The sequence below is a fragment of the Sciurus carolinensis genome, chromosome 3, assembly GCF_902686445.1.
Source record: "Sciurus carolinensis chromosome 3, mSciCar1.2, whole genome shotgun sequence".
In the NCBI taxonomy this organism is placed as follows: Eukaryota; Metazoa; Chordata; class Mammalia; order Rodentia; family Sciuridae; genus Sciurus; species Sciurus carolinensis.
The window spans coordinates 68,943,973-68,963,094 of NC_062215.1; the positions used below are offsets into that span (position 1 = coordinate 68,943,973).

The 19,122-nt window shown below is 38.9% G+C and overlaps 1 protein-coding gene and 1 pseudogene across 1 annotated transcript in view; one reads left to right on the forward strand and one right to left on the reverse strand.

Moving 5' to 3' along the window:
• LOC124981246 (actin-histidine N-methyltransferase-like) overlaps nucleotides 1-18,332 on the reverse strand; it is a 68,606-nt pseudogene extending 50,274 nt beyond the window's left edge.
• The window catches only part of Arhgef4 (Rho guanine nucleotide exchange factor 4), a 206,320-nt gene that overhangs the window by 50,520 nt on the left and 136,678 nt on the right, over nucleotides 1-19,122 (forward strand).

The following is a 19,122-nucleotide window of genomic DNA, read 5'->3' on the forward strand; positions in this document are numbered from 1 at the left end:
TAGTAGAGTTGAAGATCTGGTATTGCGATAACCCCTGCTTCACTCTTTCTACTGAGGATTGCTTTAGCTATTCTGGGTTTCTTATTCTTCCAGATGAATTTCATAATTTCTTGCTCTATTTCTGTAAGGTACATCATTGGGATTTCCATTGGAATTGCATTGAATCTGTATAGCACTTTAGGTAGTATGGCCATTTTGACAATATTAGTTCTGCCTATCCAAGAACATGGGAGATCTTTCCATCTTCTAAGATTTTCTTTAATTTCCTTCTTTAGCATTCTGTAGTTCTCATTGTAGAGGTTTTTCACCTCTTTTGTGAGATTGATTCCCAAGTATTTTATTTTTTTCGAGGCTATAGTGAATGGGGTAGTTTTCCTAACTTCTCTTTCTGAAGATTCATCACTTATGTATAAAAATGCATTAGATTTATGAGCCTTGATCTTGTAACCTGCTACTTTACTGAATTCACTTATGAGTTCTGAAAGTTTTCTGGTGGAATTTCCGGGTTCCTCTAAATATATAATCATGTCATCAGCAAATAGGGATAGTTTGAGTTCTTTTCCTATTCGTATCCCTTTAGTTTCTTTGGTCTGTCTAATTGCTCTGGCTAGAGTCTCAAGGACAGTGTTGAATATAAGTGGTGAAGGAGGGCATCCCTGCCTTGTTCCAGTTTTTAGGGGGAATGCTTTCAGTTTTTCACCATTTAGAATGATATTAGCCATGGGCTTAGCATAGATGGCCTTTACAACATTAAGGAATGTTCCCACTATCCCTGTTTTTTCTAGTGTTTTGAGCATGAAGGGATGCTGTGTTTGTCAAATACTTTTTCTGCATCTATCAAAATAATCATGTGATTCTTGACTTTAAGTCTGTTGATATGGTGAATGACATTTATTGATTTCCGGATGTTGAACCAACCTTGCATCCCTGGGATAAAACCCACTTGATCATGGTGCACTGTCTTTTTAATATATTTTTGTATGTGATTTGCTAAAATTTTATTGAGAATTTTTTTGTTGATGTTCATTAAGGATATTGGTGTGAAATTTTCTTTCCTCGATGTGTCTCTGTCTGGTTTAGGTATCAGGGTGATATTGGCTTCATAGAATGAGTTTGGGAGGGTTCCCTCCTCTTCTATTTCATGGAATACTTTGAGGAGTATTGGAATGAGCTCTTCTTTAAAGGTTTTGTAAAACTCGGCTGAGAATCCATCTGGTCCTGGACTTTTCTTTGTTGGTAGGCTTTTGATGACCTCTTCTATTTCATTGCTTGAAATTGATTTATTTCAGTTGTGTTTTCCTCCTGGTTCAGTTTAGGTAATTCATCTGTCTCTAGAAACTTGTTGATGTCTTCGAGGTTTTCTGTTTTGTTGGAGTATAGATTTTCAAAATAGCTTCTAATTATGTTTTGTATTTCACTCATTTCTGTAGTGATATTTCCTTATTCATTCTGAATTTTAGTAATTTGAATTTTCTCTCTCCTTCTCTTTGTTAGTGTGGCTAAGGGTTTATCAATTTTGTTTATTTTGTTTATTTTTTCTAAGAACCAAATCTTTATTTTGTTAATTTTTTCAATTGTTTCTTTTGTTTCAATTTCATTGATTTCAGCTCTGATTTTAACTATTTCCTGTCTTCTATTACTTTTGGTGTTGGTCTGTTCTTCTTTTTCTAGGACTTTGAGCCATAGTGTTAGGTCGTTTATTTGTTGATTGTTTTCTTCTTTTGTTGAATGCGCTCCATGAAATAAATCTTCCTCTAAGTACTGCTTTCATAGTGTCCCAGAGATTTGATATGATGTGTCTTTGTTCTCATTTACTTCTAAGAATTTTTTTATTTCCCTCCTGATGTCTTCTGTTATCCATTCATCATACAATAGCATATTATTTAATCTCCAGGTGTTGGAGAAGTTTCTGATTTTTATTCTGTCATTTATTTCTAATTTCAATCCATTATGATCTGATAGAATACAAGGTAGTATCTCTATCTTCTTGTGTTTGCTAACAGTAGCTTTGTGGCATAAAATATGGTCTATTTTAGAGAAGGATCCATGTGCTGCTGAGAAGAAAGTGTATTCGCTCTTTGTTGGATGGTATATTCTATATATGTCCATTAAGTCTAAATTGTTGATTGTGTTATTGAGATCTGTGGTTTCTTTATTCAATTTTTGTTAGGAAGATCTGTCCAGTGGCGAGAGAGGTGTATTAAAATCGCCTAGTATTATTGTGTTGTGGTCTATTTGATTTCTGGAATTGAGAAGGATTTGTTTGATGTACATGGATGAGCCAATGTTCAGGGCATAGATACTTATGATTGTTATGTCTTGCTGATTTATACTTCCCTTAAGCAGGATGAAATGTCCTTCTTTATCCCTTCTGACTAGTTTTGGCTTGAAGTCCACATTATCTGAAATGAGGACGGCTACTCCAGCTTTTTTGCTGTGTCCATGTACATGGTATGTTTTTTTCCCATTCTTTCATCTTTAGTCTGTGGGTATCTCTATGAGATGAGTCTCTTGCAGGCAGTTTATTATTGGATTTTTCTTTTTAATCCAATCTGTTAGTCTATGTCTTTTGATTGATGAGTTCAGACCATTAACATTTAGGGTTATGATTGTGATATGATTTGTATTCCCAGTCATTTAACTCATTTTTGTTTTTTGACATGACTTGGTTTCTCCTTTATTTGGCTATTCCTTTAGGGTAGTTCCTCCTGTTGCTGATTTGCATCATTGTTTTTCATCTCTTCCTCATGGAATATTTTGCTGAGAATGTTCTGTAATGCCGGGACTTTCTTTTTGTAGATTCTTTTAGCTTTTGTTTATCATGGAAGGATTTTTATTTTGTCATCAAATCTGAAGGTAAGTTTTGCTGGATATAAGGTTCTTGGTTGGCATCCATTTTCTTTCATGGCTTGGTAAATGTTCCAGATCCTTGTAGCTTTTAGGGTCTGGATTGAAAAATCTGCTGATATTCTTATTGATTTCCCCCTGAATGTAATTTGATTCTTTTCTCTCGCGGCCTTTAAAATTCTGTCTTCATTTTGTATGTTAGGTGTTTTCATAATAATGTACCTTGGTGTGGGTCTGTTGTAATTTTGTGTATTTGGAGTCATATAAGCCTCTTGTACTTGATTTTCCATTTCATTCTTCAGATTTGGGAAATTTTCTGATATTATTTCATTGAATAGATTGTTCATTCCTTTGATTTGTTTCTCTAAGCCTTCCTCAATCCCAATAATTCTTAAATTTGGCCTTTCATGATATCCCATAATTTTTGTAGATTCTGTTCATGATTTCTTACCATCTTCTCTGTTTGTTCAAGTTCAAGTTTGTTTTCAAGATTAAATATTTTGTCTTCAATATCTGAGGTTCTGTCTTCCAGGTGTTCTATCCTATTGGTTATGCTTTCTATGGAGTTTTTAATTTGATTTATTGTTTCCTTCATTTCAAGGATTTCTGTTTGTTTTTTTTTTTTCAGTATCTCTAACTCTTTATTGAAATGATCTTTTGCTTCTCGTATTTGCTCTTTTAACTGTCAATTGGTGCAATCATTTAGTGCCTCCATTTGCTCTTTCATCTCATCCTTCAATACCTGCATTTGCTCTTTCATCTCCTCGTTTGCTTCCCTGATTGTTTTAATTATGTACATTCTGAACTCCATTTCTGACATTTCTTCTGCCATGCTGTCATTGGGTTTTATTGATATAGTATCTAGGTTTATTTGGGACATTTTCTTCCCTTGTTTTCTCATATTGGTCAGATATCAGTGGGACTCTGAGATATTGCAGATTTCCTCTATTGGCTTATAGTGTCCCTATAGATTTCCAGTATATCGCCTCCCAGCCTTCAGTAGCCTGAAGTCTTGGAGGAGCTTGATAATGCTGTGCTTCCAAAGGAAGCTGCCTCTAGCCCGCTGCTGGGTCCAGGGCTGGGGGCTGGCTCTGCATGGAAAACCTCTCACTGGGCGGGCCTGCTACGAGAAACTGGCTGTGGACCGGGCCTGCAGCGGGATGGAGCCTGACTGCTTGGGGAAGTCACTCGCTGCCCTGCCTTGCTCCATGAAGCTGCCCACTGTCCCGGCCTGCCACCTGGGCCAAGCTTCTCCCAGTGGGAGAGACTCATCCAGCGGCTCTGTGTTGGTCAGAGTCTCTCAATACCTCCCCTTCTTGAATCCTGAGTTCTGGAGTGACGGGAGATGCAGTCACCCTCTAGTCCACCATCTTGGATCCCCGTTTTTGTTTCTTGAAGCATAGTAAATGTTCTTGTTTTAGTTTCAGACATTTCTCGCTTGTTACAGCCTTTGATCATCAGAACCATGAGATATCACTATGTCTTTCATGGGGATAAGAACACCGAGACACTTGTCTCAGGTGTTCCTTTGCTACCATATATTTCAGCTGGAAGCTGAAACTTTAATAAATGAAGTCCTCTGAGCCAGGGAAAACTGTTGAATTTGATCTCTGCTGAGTCTGTACAGTGAAATTAATTCTGCCTGACCTTGCTTCCCTGCCCGACGTATAGAGAAAGGGCAGTTAAAGACTATGAATGTGATTTCATGGAATTAAGGTTTGTGTCTCCTTGACTCACAAAGAGCTTCTTGAACACAGGTTCCATATCTGACACATCCCTGTGACTACAATATCTAGGACAAGACTCAGTAAATATTTGGTTAGTGGTAAAACTCACTGTTCTGGGTATGTAGCTGGGAAGCAAATATAGTTTCAGGAATGAATTAATAAATGACTAATTATACTGATACAATTGAAACAAACTCATTTGAGCAGTACTTTATTGAGTGTTTATCAGTATCTTGCTGTGAATTTTTAGGTCAAGGATTGGCAAGCTTTTCTGTAAAGGGACAGATAATAAATCTCTTGGGCTTTACTGACTATATATCATATTCACATCTCCCAACACTGACACTGTAGCTTCTGGCTTCCATAAGAACAAAACTCCACTGCCCGGGTGGCTTAAACAACAGACATTTATTTTCTCATGGTTTTGGAGGCTGGGAATCTGAGATCAGGATTACAGCAGGATTGGTTTCTAGTGAGGTCTTTTTTTCCCCTTCTTATTGTGTCCTCTGTGATCTCTCCTCTGTGTGCACATGTTCCTAGTGTCTCTTCTTTGTCTTAAAGGGACACCAATCCTATCAGATGAGGGCCCCACCCTTATGATTTCATATAATCTTAATTACCTCATTAAAGGTCCTATCTCTAAATTCAATCATATTATGGGTTTGGACTTTTACACAGCAATTTGAGGAGGACACAAATAAAAAGGTAGCCAGAGGAGCCATAGACAAGACAAAAACAAATGGACTTGACTGTGTTCACATAGAATTTATTTACAAAAACAGGTGTTAGGCTGGACTTGGCTCGTGGACTACAGTTTGTCAACTGCTTATCTAGTTATCTAAAGATGATCAACTTATAAATGGGATCATACATATTTAGAGTAATATTTCTTCAGAGCACCCAATTTTGATTCTGATGGTATTGAGACTTCATGGGAAGAGCACATCTCTTGGATCAGAGCCAGGTTCTGATTATGGGGCCACATCCTCAGCCTCCCCAAGAGGCAGCGGTGAGCCTCATCTACTGCAGTAACTAACGGTAAGTAAGCCCTGTCTTTTATTTCGTATAGAATGAGATAAAAACATTCATATAATGGCAGTATGTATGGTGTGCATAAGCAAAATAACGGTATCATGCCATTCATTCTTTCTGTCCAGTGTTTATTGAGCAACTATGTGCAAGAGGGGGTTCTAAGCATGGGGGATATAGACGAAGATAGATAGAATACTAACTTCTCAGGTGCGTATTGGCAGGATGTGGCTCTTGCCAAGGTCAGAATGGTTGAAGAAAGCCCATCTCTTGGTTGGGTCCCTTTCACAGACTTTTACCATTACTGTTCGTATGTGGTTTTTGAAAGACACCTGCTATCAATCAACTGACCTTAGTGAATGAATTTTCTTGGTTGCATCTCTGTTTTGTCCAATAGTGTCTTAGTCTAGTTTCTGTTGCTAATAACACCATACCACAGACTGGGAAAACGATAAAGAAAAAGGGTTAACTTTGTCTGATTGTTCTGGTCCAAAGTCAAGACCCACATCTGGTGATGGCCTCCATACTGGTCAAGTCCAAAAGCAGAGGAGGGCATCACATGGCAAGACACAGGGATCACACAGCATCTAGAAAAATTGACTTTTATAAGAGACCCACTCTCAAGGTAGTCCATAGCCCCTCTCATCTATTAATGAGAACAAAACCCCTCTTAAAGATTCTGCCAGGTCCCACCACTTATTATCTCATGATGAGGATTAAATTTCAGTATGAGTCTCAGGGGGGACAAACCACAGAAAACAAGTGTGGACCTTCCAAGTCAGTAAAACCTGTGAGAAATGGGAGCTTGAAAGAGTTGTTATTCATTTGGAGTATAAAACTATGTGGGAAGGTAAGGAAGGAAGAGTGGCAGATGTGAAAATCAGCCTTGGGCTTCTTCAGGTCCGCATGTTCCACCCCTGCCCATGGTGGAGGATTCTGTGCACACTGCTGGTTCTGAGGGCCACCTGGGTCCATCTTGGTGGGGTGGGATGGCCTGACAACTGGCTTTTTGGGACATGACAGGCAGCTGTAAGGTAAGCTGTAAAGCCTATGCCCACCCATGACTGGTATTTTAGTCAGCTTTTTTGTTGCTGTGACCAAAAGACCTGACAAGGACAATTTTAGAAGAGAAAGTTTATTTCATGCTTAGTTCAGAGGTCTTAGTCCATAGATGGCCAACTCCATTGCTTTGTGCCCAAAGAGAGGCAGAAAATCATGGTGGAAAGGTGTGACAGAGGAAAGCAGCTCAGAATATAACAATTAGGGAGCAGAGAGACTAGACTTGACTCACCAGGAACAAAATATATATCCCAAGAGCAGCCCTCCAATGACCCACCTCCTCTAGTCACCCTACCTGCCTACAGTTACCACCCAGTTAATGCCTATCAATGAATTAATGTACTGATTAGGTTAAGTCTCTTATAACCCGATTATTTCACCTCTAAGCCTTCTTGCATGGTTTCACACATGAGTTTTTGGATGACATCTCATATCTAAACCATAACAGCTGGGAAGGCTTCTCTGAGAAAAGTGTGGACTTCAGTGGACTGATGAGTGGCTTCCAGGATTGGCGTCAGTGCCTTGCAACAGGAGGTAGCACAACCAGGTAACGAGCTGGCCATCTAGCAAGGACTCATTGGTACGTCCCTGTATCTGACCTCTGTGTGGGCTAGGCCTCTACTGTTAGCTTCGAGTTTTTGAGCAAATCACTTAAGTTCTGTGACAGTTCCTCTCCAAGATTCTCCAAGCCTATCCTGTAGAATAAAATAAAAGCAAGTAACTGTGACCCTTGCTAGTCCATTCCTTTCAGGAAAAAATTGACTCTTAGCACTTCCCAACTTTCACCAACAGCACACAACTCATTGGTGGCAACTGAGAACAAGAGGCAGGATGGACCCATTCCAGCAGTCAAGCAAGCTCTTGTCCCACATAAGGACCAAAATACTTCTTCTCCATGCATGTGTGTCCCAGCTTTCCTCTTCAGTCCATGGGTAGATGTCCATTCTTATGTCTCTACCTTCTCAATGTCCATTTTTTACACTGCTACCATAGTCAAGATTTTTTCTGCTGAAATGTGTTGATTTCCTTTCCTGTTTTCAAGGACAGTAATTTAGATCAAGGCCAGACCTCCAGGCGTAGTATTCAAGGCCCTTTTCATCCTAGTTCTGCTCACCTATTAAACCTTATTATTATGTTTTTCTAGTCATTTCAAGTAAGTACTTCATGTGTGCTAAATCATGCTTTATTGTCCATGCTATATTTTCTCCTGTAAGTACAGCCTTAACACAGCATATCCATCTGCTGTGTTTCCTCTCTGCCTGCCTGACTTCTAGTTCTCTTTTAAAATTTAGCTCTAAGAAGTTCTTAGAAATAAATGAGAACCGAGATACAACATATCAAAATCTCTGGGACAGCATGAAAGCAAGTCTAAGAAAATTTATAGTATTGAGTGCATACATTAAAAAAAAGTAGGGGCTGGGGTTGTGGCTCAGTGGTAGAGCACCCACCTAGCACGTGTGAGGCACTGGGTTCGATCCTTAGCACCACATAAAAATAAATAAAATAAAGGTATTGTGCCCATCTACAACTAAAAAAATTTTTTCTAAATAGATCTCGAATGAATAAGCTTATGATCTACTTTGAGACCTTAGAAAAGGAAGAAGGAATTAATTCCAAAATTAGTAGAAGACAGGAAATATAGATCACAACTGAAATTACTGAAACTGAGAATAAAAAAACAATATTCAGGATCAATGCTACAAAGAGTTGGTTCTTTGAAAACATCAATAAAATTGGTAAAACCTTAGACAAACTAACCAAAAGGAAGAGAAAACTCAAATAAGCAAAATTAGAGATGAAAAAGGAGTAGTATCACCACAGATACTACTGAGATTCAGAGAATCATTAGAAACTATTTTGAAAACTTATACTCCAATAAACTGGAAAATCTAGAAGACATTGACAAATTTCTAGATACATATTATCTGCCCAAATTGAACTAAGAAGATAGAGAAACCTAAGCAGACCAATATCAAGCAATGAAATTGAAGCAGCAATTAAAAGCCTTCCAAAAAAAGAAAAGCTCAGGACCAAATAGATTCTCATCTGAGTTCTACCACACCTTTAAAGAAGAGCTAACACTAGTTTTTCTCAAATTATTCCATGAAATTGAAAGGGGTAACTCCCCAAAACACTCTATGAAGCCAGTATAACCCTGATAACAAAACCAGACAAAGACACATCAAGGAAAGAAAACTAAAGACCAATATCCCTGATGAACACAGATGCAAAAATCCTGTAAAATATATTTGAAAACCATATTCAAAAACATTTCAAGAAGATAATACATTATGATCAAGTGGATTTCATCCTAGGGATTCAAGACTGGTTCAACATACCCAAATAAGCAAATGTAATTCACCACTTAAATAGAATTAAGATCAAGAATCATCCAATCATCTCAACAGATGCAGAAAAGACCTTTGAAAAAACAATCCAGCACCCATTCATGTTAAAAATCCTGGAGAAACTAGGGATAGAAGAAACTTACCTCAATATTGTAGAAGCTGTGTATGACAGACCCACAGCCAGCATCATGCTGATGCCATACTGAATGGAGAAAAACTGAAAGCATTTCCTCTAAAATCAGCAACAGAACAAGGATGTTCATTCTCACCACTTCTTTTCAAAATAGTTTTTGAAATTCTAGCCAGAGCAATTAGTCAAGAGAAGGAAATTAAAGGAATACACATAGGAAAAGAAGAAGCTAAACTATCTCTGTTTGCTGATGACATGGTCCTATATCTAGAAGATAAAAAAAAAAAAAAAAAAAACTACCAGAAGACTTATAGACCTGATAAATAAGTTTAGCAAAATAGCAGGATACAAATATATCTTTCCTATACTCCACAACAGCAATTCTGCTGAGAAAGAAATCAGGAGAACCATCTCTTCCATAATAACCTCAAAAAATAATATAAAATAAAATACTTGGGAATTAATCTAACCAAAGAGGTGAAAGATCTCTACAATGAAAACTATAGGACTCTGAAGAAAGAAATTGAATAAGACCTTACAAGATGAAAGATCTTCCATGTTCTTAGATAGGCAGAATTAATATGGTCAAAATGCCCATACTACCAAAAGCACTGTACATATTCAGTGCAAAACCAATCAAAATACCAATGATATTCTTCACAGAACTAGAAAAAACAGTCCTCAAATTTATTTGGAAAAATAAAAGACCCAGAATATCCAAAATAATTCTTTAAAAAAATTTTATGTGTTCTTTTTAGTTATATATGACAGTAGAATGTATTTTGACATATCATATATACATGGGGTATAACTTCTCATTTCTGTGGTTGTATATAATATGGAATTACACTGGTTGTGTTTTCATATATGAACATAGGAAAGTTATGTGCGATTCATTCTACTGTCTTTCCCATTCCCACCCCCCTCCGTTCCCCCTCTGTCCAATCTGGTGAACCTCCTCTTCTCCCTTTCCCCTTTCCCCTCTTCCCTGTCCTATTGTGAATCAGCATCTGAATATCTGAGAGAACATTTGTCCTTTTGGTTTTGAGGGATTTAGCCAAAACAATTCTGAACAAGAAAAGTGATGTAGGAGGTATCTCAAATTATACTACAGAGCTACAGTAAAAAAAAAAAAAAAATAGACATGAAAACCAGTGGAGTAGAATAGAAAACAGAGACAAATCCACGTACTTAACAGCCATCTGATACTTGACAAACATACCAAAAACATACGTTGGAGAAAAGACAACTATTTTACCAGACGGTGCTGAGAAAACTAGTTATCCATATGTACAAGAATGAGATTAGATCCCTATCTCACCCTGCACAAAGATCAAATTAAAATGGATCAAAGACTTAGGAACTAGACCAAAACCATGAAATTGCTAGAAGAAAGCATAGGATCCCCACAAACTCAACAAGACCCATAAAGCTCAAGAAACAAGACTAAGAAGCAATAAGTGGGATGCCATCAAATTAAAAAGCTTCTGCCCAGCAAAGGAAATGATTAAATTTGTGAAGAGAGGAAAAAATAGGAAAAAAATCTTTGCCAGCTTCTCCTCTGACAGGGAATTAATATGCTAGAATATATAAAGTACTCAAAAAACTTAATGCCAAAAAAATGACCCAATAGATAAATGAGCAAAAGAACTAAACAGACATTTCTCAACAAAAGAAAATATATGAAAAAATTTTTAACGTCTCTATCAGTCAGGGAAATACAGATCAAAGCTACACTAAGATTTCATCTCACTCTTGTCAGAATGACAGTTATCAAGAGCAAATACTAATAATTGCTGGCAAGGATGTGGGGGAAAGGTACACTCATACATTGTTGGTCAGACTGCAAATTAGTACAACCACTCTGGAAAGCCACATGGAGATTCCTCAGAAAAACTAGGAATTGAACCTCCATATGACCCAGTTATCCCACTCCTTGGTATTTATCCAAAAGAACTAAAATCGGCATACTAGAGCAATACAACCACATCAGTGTTTATTGCAGCACAATTCACAATAGCCAAATTATGGAGTCATTGTAGAGCCTGCCAATAGTTGAGTGGATCAAGAAAATGGAGTATATATCCTCAATGGCGTTTTACTCAGTCATGAAGAAGAAATTATGGCATTTTCTGGCAAATGGATGGATATGAAAAACATCATGCTAAGCAAAATAAGCCAGACTCAGAAAATCAAGAGTCAAATATTTTCTTTCAAATGTGGAAGTTAGATTAAAATAAGAGAAAGAAGGCAGAGAAAGGGGGTCGGATATCATAAAGATATAGGGAAGATCAGTCGGGCAGAAGGAGGAGATGAAGAGGGAGAGAGGAGGGAAAGGGGAGGAAATAAGTAATGAATTTAACAAAATCATGTTATATGTCTATATAAATACCCCACAGGAAATTTCACCTTTATGTATATGTATAAATGACCAATTAAAAATAAATAAATAAACCGGTAAGTGAAGATTAATAGAGTAGAGGAAGGAGAATGGGGGATGGGGAGAAGGTGGGGGATGGGGATTGAAATCTAACTCCATGCATGTATGATTTTGTCAAAAGGAACTCAACTACTGTGTATGACTATATTATGATAAAAAAAAATATATCCCCCCAATTTAGCTCACACATCCCTTCCTCCAGAAACACATTTCCTGTCTGGCCTTGGCTTACCTGAGTGGAGAGGTCACATAAAATTCAGCTATCCTGATACCCATCCCAGGACTTTTTAATTTTCTGCCTCCTTATCAGCTTCGACACTGGCTTCTATCTTTCTATTCTCGTTACCTATATAGAACCTGGCACATAGTAAGTATTCAATAAGTAAATGTTTTAAGAAACTCTTGAATTGTGGAGAATGAATACATTTCATCTAAAACTGGCTCCCAGTTTTCTAATCATTTGTTACGTGCCAGCCTTGACTCTTCTGCTGTGTTCTGGCACAGTGAGGGAATAGATCATGGCCCTGCTGCTTCGTCTGCCCGCCATCCAGTGTATTGTTGCAGGGTGGGAAGTGAGTATCTCCTCCCTGCTTTGCCTGGAGACAATCTCAAAAGGCCAAAAGATGGAGTTAAGGGAAAAGAGCCAGAACCTCCATTTGGGTGCATCAGATGCAGATGGTGTGGCCTCACCTGGTGAATCAGCTCAACCAGAATGAACTAAGGCAGCATGTGTCACGTGTCACATTGTGAATGCCTGGGGCTCTTTCTAGAATTCACCTGGTCTCCCTCCCTGTCCAGGCATGTCCCCTAGATCTCTGAGAAGCCACCATACAGCAGAAGGCCATACTTCAGTTTTCTTGTACTCCGGAACAACTGGAAGAAACCAGTGAGAAAGGCCACAGGTAATTTTAAGAGGGCAGACTTGTCTTGTGTCCGGCAAAGGATGTTTTGGGTTAGGCCTGGGTGCAGAGTAAATTTAGAGTTGAGATGATCCTATTATGGGACCTGCCTTGACCTGCTGGGTCTGAGAGAGATGGGCCAGCCATGCCAACTAGGGTCAAGGCAGGGGACAGACATCTGTGGTTGCTGCTGATCAGTGGATAGAGTTTCAGAATTTGAACCTGGACCTGTATGTTACAGACTGTGGACATAAGTGTCAGTTTGCCATGGACATGATTTTTTTCTGTAAAAGCTGTTATCAAGCTAACCTAAATTTAAACTTGAACAGAAACACAGAAGTAACAGTGATGATGTTTATGTGTGTGCTTGTTCCTTTGCATGTACCACAACATCCCTTCTCAGAATAGTCGCTGCTGCCTAGAAAAACAACAGTTAGGGAGGATTCGTTCACTGAAGATAAGATCCCTGGAGGACATTAGATTGGGGGTTTTATGAAGAAAACAGAGGACTATTTAATGAAACCTGAGTCCCTGGATTGCAAACTAAATCCAGTAGCTGCTTGTGAGCCTTTCTCACTAAAAAAATCACTGAGACCCCCGCAGAAGAATATTTCCAAATGGGAATTCAGTGCAGCTCAAAGGTGTGGCCCTGCCCCTGACAGTGAGTTTGGAGGGAGAGGTATCCTGGTTTTACTGTTACTACATGTCCTTCTGCATTTCGAGTTTGTTTCCATAATAATGACATACGTTTTGCACTCTGTGTGTGTGTGTATGTGCATGTGTGTGTGCATGTGTGTATGAGTTACTGGGGATCTAACCCAGGATCTTGTTCATGCTCTACCACCCAGTCCTAGATGTATTGCATTTTTAATGAAAGGAAGGAAGAAAGGAAGGAAAGAAAGAAAGAAATTTGGAATGGAAGAACTGGTGAGGCTTCCTTACTAATACTGTCCAGTCAGGATTTGGCTTCTTGTTCCTTAGTCCCCATTGTATGGCTTCTTCCATGGCATGAGGTTGGACAGTCCTTCCTCTTAGGCAGATTAATTTGGTCCTTGCTTATGCAGTCAGTCAGGGGATTTTCTGCACCCCTCCCACCATTAATTTTTCCTATGATTCTTCTCCTGGTTATTCTCTAGAGGTTACAACATGAACTTTGTTTTATTAGCCTTATTGAGATGTAATTTACATCCAATAGAATTCAACACTTTTAAGTGAACTGTGAATGGCATTTGACAAATGAGTACAGATGCATAACTATCATCATAGTCATCAGAATTTTTCTGTTACCTGAGAAAGTCACCCTCTGCCCCTACCCAAGAAATCCCCCCGTCCTACCTAGCAACCCTGCTCTGCTCCTTGCAATTCTGGGCTTCTCTTTTTTCTAGAACCTCAAGAAATGGAGTCAGATGGACATTGCATAGTGTTTGCTATCAGACTTTTTTTTCACGTTTATAATGCTCTGACAATTCAGCTGGCACTGTGGACATGAGAAGTTCATTCCTTTTCTGTGGCTGTGGAGTGTCCCATGGTTCCTCAGTGTGACACCAGGTATTTACCAAGCACCAGTTGATGGGTCATTGCCAGTTTGGCCACTGTGACTGCTTCTGTTCTAAACATCTGCTTATAAATCTTTATTTGGCCATGTTTTGCCTTTTTTTCAATAAATACCTGTGAGTCGCATTGCTGAGTCACATGGTAAGTGTATGTTGAACTTTATAAGAAACTGCGTGACTGTTTCCCGTGGACTGTTTCCACATGTCCATGGGGACAACCTGTTAACTGCATCGGAGTCCCGTTAGCCACACATCCCCCCATGGCTTGGTATTCTGGGTTTTGGGGTTGTTTTGTTGGTTTTTGCTTTTTAGTGATATTAGTAGTTATGAAGAGGTATCTCAGTGTGGTTTTAATTTCTATTTCCCTAATGGTTAATGACTGAGCATTATTTCACTTGCTCATTTGCCTCTGTGTATCATCTTTGGTAGTCTATTCAAACTTTTTGCTCATTTTGTTTTCTTATTACTGAGATGTAAGAGTTTTTATATAACTTAGACACAATTCCTTGTCAGATACATGTTTTTTTCAAATATTTTCTTCCAGTTCTTGTTTTTTTATTTCCCTAACAGTATTTTTTGGGAGGGTGGAGGCGGGTACTGGGAATTGAACTCAGGGCACTCAACCACTGAGCCACATCCCTAGCCCTATTTTGTATTTTGTTTAGAGACAGGGTCTCACTGAGTTGCTGAGTGCCTCGCTTTTGCTGAGGCTGGCTTTGAATTAGCAATCCTTCTTTGTCAGCCTCCGGAGCAGCTGTGATTACAGGCATGCACAAGCACACCAGGACTTAACAGTATTTTTTAAGCAGCTAGAGTTTTCAGTGGAGACGAATTCCAGTTTCCACCTTTTCCTCTTCGTGGTTTGAGCTTTTTGCATCCTAATTTCTTAATCTAAATAATCCATAATGATTACCTCCTGTATTTCTTTCTAAGACTTTTATGGCTCAGTCCTAACATTTAAGTGTGTGATCAATTTTGAGTTAATTTTATGTATGGTATGATGTCAGAGGTTTTTTGTTTTGTGTTTTTTTATTTTGCATATGGTTACAGTTACAGTACCGTTTATTGGAAATAAACGATTACCGTGGTTTGATTTGTATGTAGTCTTTTTTATTAGTTTTTAATCTAAGGCACTGTATAGCATGTCATGCCTCTTATGTAATTGTCAGTAAATGGCCTTTTTTTCTCTTTCTTTTACTATAACACAATCATGCCACATTATTGTAACCACTAGTGTTGTCCTGAAGCCATCCATTCTGGGGAATAGAAGAGTTTTCATGTAAAATAGACAGAGCCTCCTGTTTGCTGGAATCCAAACAAAACTGAAATGGCTTGGGGACCATGGCGCTGACTATTGAGAGCCTATATAGCCTGTGGACTCTATGTGGAATGGGAAGGAAGCGATTCTTCATTGTGCTCACAATATGTTCCAGGCACCTAAAGTAACCCTCACAGTGGCAATGTGAAATGAGAATGCTAGTCCATTTTGCAAATAGAACATATGAAGTCCAGAAAGGATGATTGACTGTCTCATAGCAAATAAACATCAGCATATGGATCTAAGTTTTTTTCTTTCTGTTACACAGGCTGTATCAGTACTGGAAATTTTTGCATTTTTTACCCTACTAATGATACTTCAGAATAATTCATCACTTACCAAGTGTATTAGGCTGGCTTTAAACACTATAACTATAACTTAATAACTGAGACAGGCTAACTTTATAAAGAAACATTTAGCTCATAATTTTAGAGGCTGAAAGTGCAAACGTTATGGGGCAGACTATGGCAAGGGTCCCCCTTAGCTACATCACCTCACGATGGATGGCAATGGCAGGAGCACATGTGGGCCCAAGATCATATTGCCAAACAGGACTCCAGAGACACTGAGGTCCCACAGTCCTTCCCGAGGGCAGCTCCCTTCCCCAGTGACCCAAGAATTCATTAAACTTTACTTCTTAAAGGGCCCGCCACCTCCCACTTCGCTGCACCAGAACCAAACTTCCAACACATGCAGCTTTAGGAGAAACACTCAAACTGTTTCTATACCATAACACCAAGTGAGTATATGTTTGGCAAACAGAGAACCCGGGGCTCCAGAAAGGTCTGAGAGTAGGCCTCTGAAGCCTGGGTTGCAGTGTAGGAGAGGCCCTGAAGAATGGGACGTCTGGGAGCATCTAAGGTCAACAAAGTCACCTGTGTCCTTATGAGACCACAATAGTAGCTGCTCATGCCAGGGACTGTCTTTTGGGTGGGTGGAAGATAAGCCTGAGTGGGCATAATGACCATCAGGGTGATTAAATAACATAGGTAAAATGCCCAGCATGTGGTGGTCACTACTTTATTTTTAGTCTGTCGACCTTGATCATCAGCATAGGGAAGAACCAAGGAATATAGTTCCTGTGGGGTTTCAGTGGAAGAGAATAATATTCCCTTTTCAATTAACCCTGTACACATTAGTTCCCATCCTCAAATTCTACCAGAATGCGAACAGTTCCCTTGCAGCCTGTTTCTTGTCTGTTATTGGACATGGCTTTTTTTTTTTTAATTATACTTTCGCTTAGACTAATGAAATATGATACACAGTGTACTTGGAAAGATATAATCATGTTGTCATTTACTCAATTTTTGATATTTTACTACTAACATATATGAGATTAAAATGATTTTATTTTGCTGAAGCTTTACATACAAAACACCATTTTGTATTAGATACACTATATAGCTTTTAAATCTCTACTATAATCTTTTGTTTTCAAATAGCTTAGTGACTTTAGTAACTCAGAAACAACTGCTGCTTGTCTTAACATTAGACACTGATTAAGTCAAATACATTCAAAACAGTACTACAGTGGTATTTCTGGGTAACTTTATACAAATAGGCATTCTGTTGAGATGTGCTTTTGCAGTGGCTGAAGATATGTATAGCTTGTGTTTGCTGAAGACACTGAACTTCAGTGTCATTAAAGTATTGGAGAGTGTCATTTGAGGGAAGGGTCTGAATGTAGGTCTGCCAGAAAGAGTTGGGGGCCATGGGGCTGGGGTTGTGACTCAGTGGTAGAGCACTAACCTAGCATACTGGGTTTGATCCTCAGCACTACATAAAAATAGAGCAAAGGTATTGTGTCCACCTACAACTTAAAAAAAATTTTTTTTAATTAAAAAAAATTACAAAAGAGTTGGGGCCAGCTCACTCTCACAGCAGATGGAAGGCCAGTACGATATTTCTTGTGGTTTGAAGAATCTGGTCTTGAGAATATGAGGGCCCTAATTCTGAATTTTTAATGGATTCAGAACCCATAAAAAGAATTCTGCTTTCATATCTCTTGTTCCCTCTTCTTTGAAGTTAACCATTTCAAAACCCTTTAAACAAGCTCCATTTTCACATTGATCTGAGATTTGTTTCAACAGATCAGGCAAGTTATCTCTTTTTCCATCAGAAGTAACAAACAGACCTTTTTGCTTTTTTTCATATTTTGTCAACTGGAGAGCAGATCTATACGTATTCTTTTCCTGGACTGAGTGTAGGACTGCAGCATTTCTGCAGTGGTCAAGTTCAAGATTTCCTTTGGAGACACACAGTGACTGTAGCCCCAGTGCCTGATTTCTGAGTTTTAACTGAACTTCTTACTCATTTTCTGACTCACATGTGCTGTGTGCTAAATTTCCAACTCAAATCATTCTTAAGGTTTCTTCTTTCTTTAGTCAGAAAGCTGTTGGTTTCTTGATCAATGGTTCACTTCTTGGGAAGTTCTATATGCTTCCTTTTGTGCAGTGGTGGCGCCACAGTCCAGCCAGGACCCCGCTGTCTGACTCAACCAACCCCCAGGCGTAGGGGACAGCCAGACAGAAGGGGTAGGAAGGTGGCCTGAGATTGCTGGGGGGTTTTGTTTGTTTTTAAACATCAACATCTTCAGTAAAAATTCATGTGCCTTTGTCCTCTGTGAAACAAAACAGCATTGGGAACAGTGAAATTGTCAGATCCCTATTTGGCTTACAACTTGGGTATGTGATGCCTTCTGGAAGTTCATGCTGGGACTGTGGATTCCAGAATCAAAAGGAATCCGTCCCCCTGGAGCAGGATGTGCCCTTCTGGGAAGCTGAAATTGTTCATAGGTGTTTTTCATCACATTTTGGCCAGCCAGAAGTGATTCCACTTTATCAATAGAGAAGGGCTGGCTTCAGAAATAGACCCGTGGGCCCTGCTTGACCAAGGGGTGAAGCAAAGAATGAACTGAATGCAGAGACGTGAACTTGGGTTCCACTGTTTTGCCGCATCACCTAACCTTTCCCCAGCTTCCATTTTGTGAGTTTGAAAAGAAAAGAGGAAAGGGTCCAATATTTGTTCAATGTCTGCTACTTGCTGGACATTTTTATACCTACTATGTCATGTAACTCACAATGTACCTGTGATACATTTTTTTCCTCCTGTCTTAACAGTTAAGGAATCTGAGGTTCAGTAAGTCACATACCTCACCATAAACACACAGCTAGATGGTGACTTTCTGACAACAGAGTCTGAATTTTTCTAAAGCACAGTGCTACTACTTATTAAAAAATGATGGGTAATGATAATACATAAAGTAATTGGGAGGATCAAATGAGATAATGATGTGAAGTTAGGACACTACCAAATACAACAGACCTAAAAGCTGTTTGTTTTTTAGGTTTAAGCAACCAAATGATTCTCTATATTTACTGTATGGTAAATGTGCTGGAAGAAATATACAAGTTCGGGCAGAATACAGGTTTATGCATGCCCATGCTGAGATTAATATTTCAATGTAGTATAAATAGGGGAAATGCGTTTTCTTTCATTTATAGAGTAGTTGTTTCATTTTATCTACAAATCCTTACTCCCTGTGCCATAGGCATAAAGATATTTTTATAGGTAAGAGCCCTAGCTGGACCAGGAACATGATAGATCTTTCAAATTCTGTTCTGGCAGTGATGGTAGCTGTGGGTGTAGCCAACTTTCGTGGGGCACACAGGTGGCATGCCAAGCACTGTCTATGGGTGTCATGTACACCATTACTACAGACCTTGTGGATCAAAATGAGAGGTTACATCCTTTCCCAAGGACAAGGTTACCA